Source organism: Triticum dicoccoides, chromosome 3B, assembly GCF_002162155.2.
Source record: "Triticum dicoccoides isolate Atlit2015 ecotype Zavitan chromosome 3B, WEW_v2.0, whole genome shotgun sequence".
Taxonomy (NCBI): domain Eukaryota; kingdom Viridiplantae; phylum Streptophyta; class Magnoliopsida; order Poales; family Poaceae; genus Triticum; species Triticum dicoccoides.
The window spans coordinates 15,741,753-15,749,764 of record NC_041385.1 but is presented as its reverse complement, the minus strand read 5'-3'; the positions used below and the strand labels follow the sequence as shown (position 1 = coordinate 15,749,764).

Genomic DNA, 8,012 nt, shown 5'->3' with positions numbered 1-8,012 from the left:
CTTAGCAGCCCTGTCCACCTCAGTACTGTCAGAGCCGTCTGCCGACATAGCCTGAGTCTCGGCCTCGACCGGAACCTCTACAGCGGCCGGTTCCGTCACTACGTCCATCGCCTGGCAAGCCAAATCTGTCTCCTCAGCAATAGCATCGACTACCGTCTCAACCGTAGTATGATGATGTCTTGGATGGTACCGACCCCCTCGGCCTCCTCGGCCACGATATCCGCGGAAACTGCCTCGGTTACGATTAGCCGGCCCAGTCGTCCCTTCGACAAAACCACCAGGCGACCCCAAGAAAGGCCTCTCAGCCGAACCATCACTCTGCCAGGCATATCCCCATCCGCCACCCGTAGACGAGGATCCCCGGTGCTGTCCATCACCATATGTATTGTTCCCGTCGTCACCCCACTGCCCTTGAAGTACCGCTCGAACATTCGCCTTAGCCGGAACTGGAGGTGGCTGAGCCTGCTGCAGCACCGACGTCGCCGCATCGCTGACTTGCCTAGCCACAAAGTGCGGCGGTCTAGCTCCCACCTGCGCCACAGGGGGCAGGCCATGGGCACCCAGGGGCTCGAACATCCGCCTTAGCCGGAACTGGAGGTGGCTGAGCCTGCTGCAGCACCGGCGTCGCCGCATCGCTGACTTGCCTAGCCACAAAGTGCGGCGGTCTAGCTCCCACCTGCGCCACAGGGGGCAGGCCATGGGCACCCAGGGGCGGCGGCCTTGCCAGTGCACCTCGTCCCGCTGTAGCTCCAGTCGTCGGCACCGTCGGCCTAGGGCCACCACGCCCCGCCGCTGTGATCACCGGCGCGGTCGGGGGGAACCCAGCCGGAGCAGCCACACCGCGGCCCGCTGGATTGATCTTGGCCCCGCCCACATGTGCTCGTTGGCCGCCGGCAACCGAACCAGGACGCCCCGCAGCAGGATCCGCTCGCAAGGGTGGAGGGGCGCCACCACGGCCGGCAGCAAGCGGCACGCCGGCGCTGCCGCCACCCGTGCCCGCAGGGGCGCTGCCTCCGCTGCGACCAGCAGCCGGCGCCTGCGAAGGCCCTCCGCGGCCCGCAGCGCCCGGAGAAACCCCAGTGGCTGCGCCCGGTGGAACCCCACGTCCCGCCATCGCAAGGAGAGGAGGTATTCGAGCAGCCCGTCCTCCGCCGCGATCAGCAAAGTGCGGTCGTCCGCCTCCGTTCCGAACCCTAGCTCGAACCGTACGTGTGCATGGGGGTGTAGTCATCGGCTGTGGATCAGACCGGGCCTCATACCCTGCGTCCAGAAGCCCAACATCTAACTTGGCCGGTTCACTCAGAACCGGCCCACCCACCAGACGACCCAACTCACGGCCCAGCAAGGCATTCAAACGAGCGACCCTGTGATCGCGGATCTCAGCGCTGCGGTCGATCGCCGGCGCCGGCACCGTGGCCGCCGCCGACCGCCGAGCCTTCTTTCTCCTTACTATCTTCCATGAATTGTCAGTGATGAAATCGGAAAGAACAGGTTTAGGAAGACACACCTTCGGAATCGGTCCCTTCCATGGCCTGACCGCCGATGCCGCATTCCTCCGATGAACTACACGTCGCACCAGCTCCTTCCTCTCGTCCGGATGAAGCCCCACCCGCGCCGGATCCTCCACCGGCACTACCGTGTCTACGGTCTTGGCCACATCATCTTCATCATATCCTGCATGAAAAAGATCGCCTATCAAATCCGAAGGTGTAGGCGAGTGCGGCGAACCTTCTGAGCCTTCGTTGTCTCCGGCGTCATCCTCGTCGTCCGCCTCCAATAGAGCCCAAAAACGGCCCCCGATGCCTGCCCGCCTGGTTGAGGTGAATGATGATAATAGGATGGTTTCGTGTGCTGCTTCATCTCCGTTGCGCATCTGTAAAAGTTTGTTTCCCCGATGTTGCTGCCTCCATTAATTATGATGAACGACTCAAATTAATCAATGGCTACCACACACATATGGACCAGAGTGACAAAACTAAGATATGTGTTGTGAGATCAAGAACCGTACACAAACATCAACATGAACTTGCACCCCCCAAGTAATAAAGTTCTTATAAAGATAGACTCTGAATGTTTACAACATCGTGAACTTGTACTGCGAGTTCAACATCCCTTCCAAACATCATCATCTTGCAACCTTCTATGTTTACATAGGCTCTGAATTTTTTCACCCATGTGAACTAGAATGTTCATAGAACTACGAGAGATCAGATGAGCATTAATAAGAAAACAGTGATATGTACTGTGAGCTCAAGAAACCATACACAAACAACACCATGAACTCTGAACCAGCACCTTAAGTTCTTATTGTGACACACGACACATCCATCTGTTCATATTCAGTAATCACACAAACCGACAACAACAGAAAACTTTACACTGAGCCACTCTCTCTTAAAAGGATGGAATCGCTTGATCATAAAGCATATGTATATTGAACTATCCGTGATCATGGCTAGGATGCGTACGGTGGTGATGATAAAGCATACGTATTTTGATCCAGAAGTGAACTCGAAATATGGTTGGTGATACAACAGAATGGTTGGCAAGGGAAGAAGATGCAAGTTAAGAGGAACAAGAAAGACATATATACAACAGAAAACTCGATTGCAACTTAGCGGTTACAACCAAGAAAGGTTAAGAAACCAGAACAGCAGATTGAACAGGAACGAATGGTTTATGGGTGCTCAGATTCTATGGGTGTATAGAAGTCGTTCACGAGGATATCCCATCTGTACGAGGAATGTTTAATAATCACTGCACAATTGCAACCAGCAGCAACAAGAATAAATCATTTACCAAATCACACAAGCTTAAATACATTAAACTGGGAACACAAGTTTCAAGTCTTAGGGCTGGATACACAGTTCAAGTATGTTTCTCCATGTACAATTCGCAGATGCATATCAGCTGGCTATGATAGGACATGACCTCTCCTCTCCTCTCTGGAGGAAGAAAGAAAGCTTCAGTTTTTTACTCACACCTAATGTGGTTCTGAAGAAAGATTCAGTTTTCTTCTCCATGTCACAACTTGATGCATACAGTAGAAATTCGTAAGCAAAAAACTTTAAGGACCAAACAACCAGATGCATATAAGCTAGCTACTCCCTCCATCCCATAATGTAAGAATTTGTTTTTACTCTACACTAGAATCAAAAAACGTCTTGCATTATTGGACGGAGGGAGTAGTATATATAGGAATTCTCCTCTCATATCATTTCCGAAGGAAAAAGTTTTAGTTTTCTTCTTGTCAGACCACGGCCAATGTGATGCAGCAAACAAATTCGCAGAGCATAGCGTGAGAGGGAGCAGAGAGATACCTTCCATAGCACGGCTGATGTGGTGTCAGAGGTCCATGTCCATGGAGATGATGCACACATCTGCTGGTGCGTGGTTGTCTTGCTGGGAGCAGAGAGAGAAAAAAGAGGAGGTGGCTGCCCCCTCACTCCTACTCTCCCGGAGCAGAGGAGCTTGACGACGATGGCACTAGGGTGGGAGCAGCGGCTGACCTCCATGGTGATGAGAACACTAGCTGCGATGAAATGAAAGAAGTTTATTAGCATGCTGACCAGATGATGACGATCATTGATTGTAGTTGCCAAAATAAGAATAAAAGCAAAGGAAATTTCTACATGAAACCGGTTATATTCTTGTACTACTAGAAGATCTTCTCTTGTTACAACTGCTGTGACTATCATGCTAATAACACAGTTGAACAGCTGCAGCAACTGCAATGGTTCTTGGTTCTAATGGAGAAGTGATTACAATTGCTTATTGCTGGCTGCTAGCATGTACTCCCTCTGTAAACTAATATAAGAGCGTTTAGATCGAGAACGGCGATAGAGAGCACGGGCGCGCGCGCTCCCGCTAAGTGGACCAATAGAGCAAGACCGGATTGGTGGGCCTCTTCAGGTAGACGTACACATGCAGATGAGCTTACTGTCGATACATACGGCTCGATCATGTACGTGACAGACGCAGTTCCGTCCAGACAACGGCGTACACATAATGGAGAAAAATAAATGCCAGCCCAGGTCCACCACAAGTCCCGCTGCCCACCCCCCACCTCCAATGACCGAAAAAAAACCATCATTTCGAGTGATCTGCAGCGCCATCAACAAAGACGAGAGCTCATGGCGACCGCGGCAATGGACATCAGATCCGGTGGACAGGTATGGTTGGTAGTTCATCTTCTGCCAAGTACTAACTCTGAATCTTTTGCGGGAACCAACTTAGGGATGCCTGGGTGTTCTCGCAGGTTCCCGTTGCTGGATCTTGCATCTAGCGATTTCGCGCCGGCCCGTGAGCCAGAGTCAGCTTCTGAATCGAGCATGGGAGATGTGGGCGACGCGCCGCTTAGAATCCAGTTGGCCATGAACAACGGCTGTGAGCGCTGAGCTTGTCGGCGACCGATTCGCAACAATCAACGGGAAAAGACGACCCTCAAGCCGCCGGGTGGACAAAAAGGTACCGTCTGTTCCTCTTGTTCATGGCTTCATGCTCAGCTATGAAACTAGTGCGCTAAGAGCCTAAGACATATCTGAACAATTTAGAACTTTGAAAGTAAAGCTGTACTTCCATGGTGCTCGCTTGTCAATACTACATTCTTCAGAAAAAAGAAGGCCGACGTCAGTTTGTATTTGTTCATGCTCAACTCTGAACCTAGTACGCTAAGATATATCTGAACATTTTGGATCTCTGAATGTAAAACTGTACTTCCATGTTGGTCCAATTGCATTCTTAGTCAGAGGTATTTCATTCTTCATGATTTTAGAACTCTGAAAGTAAAGCTGTACATCCATGGTGCTCTCTTATCCAAAGTAAATTCTTGAGGAAAAATAAGCCAAACCTCAGTTTGTCTTTGTTGATGCTCAACTCTGAAGCTAGTACGCTAAGACATCTCTGAATAATTTAGATCTCTGACTGTAAAACTTTACTTCCATGTTGCTCACTGATGAATATTGCATTCTTCAGGAAAAAGAAGGCATCCATTTACAGTCAGAATTAATTCATTCTTAATGATGCAGGGTTCATATTGGGCGAGCCCCTATCGAGTGTGCACCTTGTGCAGGAAGAGTATGTGCCCTTGAAAAAAACATTAAGAGGATATGCAGAGAAGAAAACTGATACCCTAGTGGTACCATCTGTTGGATACAACTTTGATTCATTGGGAGAGCCATACGACCTTCACAACCTATATTTGTGGGAAATTGGATTCGAAATAAGATACGAAAAAAGTAGGCTCAACGTCAAGAGAACCAAATGTATGCAGGAGATAGTATGTGGATACTCGGTGGGTCCAAATTAAATTCATTGTCCCATTCCTGCAATTGTTTTGTGAAAATGCACTGAAACATTTGGTGATGAACTTGTACTTTCAGGGCAAACCAAAAAGAGGAAATACACGCACATGCCGCTGTGAGTGCCCTGCGTACATAACTGAGCACAGGCCATCACACAATCATGCTTTGATAGATAAATGTGGTGAAAAGGTGTACTGACCTTCACATAAAAATATCCATCTATATACAAGAGACCTTGTTAAACAACTTAGAGAGAACAATATCAACATTGAAAAAGTTTACAATATAATTGGTAGTTTCTTCGGTTCAATGAATAATGTGCCCTTGAGCTGTATGGAAGCAGCAAGCATCTCAAGTAGCACTGAATTTCTACTATTTCCCCTTTGTATCCTGACTGCTCACTGCCAGCCCCCTGATATACATTATGTATTGTCAGCTTAGTAATATGTATTTGTCTGAACCCCTGAGCTGTCTAGATGCATTGTTTAAAACTAATTTTATGCTGCTGTAACAAAGATCTCATATTAATCTTAGTGTGCTACTGATGACATGTTCATCTACTATCCATTAGTCAGGCATATATCTCCACTTATATGTCCTGTTTTCGTGTTAATTTTTCCTGAAATGTTGAACCATGATTCATCTATGCAAGCTGCAAGCATTTCAAGTATCACTGGATTTTCCCTATTTCCCCTTGTATCCTGACTGCTCACTGCCAGTGCCCTTAGCCAAAATATGTACCGTATTTGTCTAATGCCCTGAATGTGGATGTGTTGTTCAAAGCTAAGTTTCATGCTGCTGTAACAAAGGTCTCATATTAATCTTCGTGTGCTAATGATGACATGTTCAGCTACTATTCCCTAGAGTCAGTTGTATCTCCTATTTTTCCCGATTTTTTATCCTGAAAATTTTACTAAAATCACACGCATGATTTTTAATATAAATGCTATGCTTGACAATCAAGCCGGCACCGACAGCAGGGTGCAGACTCTCTTGTCTTCGGCCATGGGCGCGGACGCAGCACTGTACACATCTAGTTTGATTTTTGAAACCTTTCCACCCAGCAAAGCCTGTAGTTCATACCCTGAGACTGTGAGCCGACCATCAAATCTGCCACTTTAAGTGAGCAAGCTTGGCACTTGCTCACAGGCTCGACAAAGAACTGCTTTGCCGCCGCTAGCCTCTGAATCACTCAATATGGCCGGGTGATTCCAAAAAGAAAAACCTTAATCTGGCCGAGATCCAGATGTCTGCTCCACTTTCAGTCGGCAGCTCTTTTCCTCATGTCAGTTAAGGTACCAACCACCCCGTCAGAGACAAACGCCCATCTAAGCCCACCTCCGTTACACGTATGCTAGTTCGTACCTTCACATATGCCGTACATGTACAACCGAATAACATATAATAAAGCGCACAGCCCACATCCCATAGCAGGTTCGATGGCTAGCGATACCAGGAGCGCACGCGCTCGTCCGCGCCTACCAATTTTCGCTTATCAGTCTCCCTTATCTTCTCCCTGGTTGTTCTCATCCATTCGTTTTGCATTCTCTTCTTTTTCTCCACCCCGACGGCCATGGCACGGTTACTAGCTTTGGGCAGCGACAAGATGGCTTGCGAGGCGAGGCGAGGCGTTGGTGCCGGCGATGCGAGGACGGCGGCGAGTTGCTGACGAGGGACGGCAGTCGCGCGAGGCTTTCTGCTGGAGATGAGGCCACCCGGGGAGCTACAGCCGGCCAAAGCGATGGTGCATCTGCCCATGGTTATTTTGCTGGAACCGATGGGTGCGGATGCTAGAATCTGGTCCATGCTGGAACCGGCGAGTTTTTTTTGCTACATCCGGTATTGGATTTTGCTACGACCGGTGGTAATTTTTGTTCGAACTGCAAGTGTTTCTTTGCTGGGGATATGCAATGGTTCGTTTTTTGCTCCATCCGACGGTGGATTTTGCTACGACGGGCGGTAATTTTTGTTCGAACCGGTGAGTGTTTTCTTTGCTGGATATATGCAATGGGATGCCTTTTTTGCTGCATCAGTTGTTGGATTTTGCTACGATCGGTGGTAAATTTTGTTGGAACCGGGAGTGTTTTCTTTTGCTGGGCATATGTAACGAGATGTATTTGTTGGTTGCATTTGGCTTTGGATTTTGCTACCACCGATGGCATTTTTTGCTGGAAAGCGCCGACGAATTTTTTGGCTTTGGGTTTGCTGGAAGCAAAGTGCCCAAAATGCTTCAACAGGATTTGTTTTTTGATGAAGTCGGTGCAAAAAAAATGCTACCACCGGCTTTTTTGGTTGCAAGCCAAGCCGTCGCTGCCTTGATGCTCCAACCGGGAGCGGGCACCACCGGCGAGGAACGGTTGTGTGGCTGGCGTCCATGGCGCGACAAGCTACAATTGGGGGCAACGGCAATTTTTTGTTACAACCATCTTTGATGTTTTGCTACCACCAACGACGGAAATTACTGCGACAAACAGCCGCCAGGTCGCGAGGTGAGGAATCCTCAGCGGCGACGGGAGATGGCGAGCCTGGGCTGGCCGGCAAGCACACTGGGGCCGAGGATGAGAGCGGCGGCCGAGGGCGTGCACCGCGGCAGCCATGGTTTCGGTGATTTTTTTCGTATGAATGGGACTACGCAAGGAGGTGAAAGAAACGTTGACCCAGATCTGACAGTGCCTAAGGATCAAATCTGACGGCTCTGGACCGACCGGC

General features: G+C 49.2%; 1 long non-coding RNA gene and 1 other non-coding gene across 2 annotated transcripts; one reads left to right on the top strand and one right to left on the bottom strand.

Moving 5' to 3' along the window:
* Positions 1 to 2,682: 2,682 nt before the first annotated feature.
* Positions 2,683 to 2,766, bottom strand: LOC119283050. Its single transcript, XR_005139009.1, has one exon. It is a non-coding gene; the product is annotated as a small nucleolar RNA snoR8a (small nucleolar RNA).
* Positions 2,767 to 4,279: 1,513 nt separating this feature from the next.
* Positions 4,280 to 5,742, top strand: LOC119280523. Its single transcript, XR_005138100.1, has 3 exons — positions 4,280 to 4,467; positions 5,028 to 5,293; positions 5,382 to 5,742. It is a non-coding gene; the product is annotated as an uncharacterized LOC119280523 (long non-coding RNA).
* Positions 5,743 to 8,012: the final 2,270 nt, after the last annotated feature.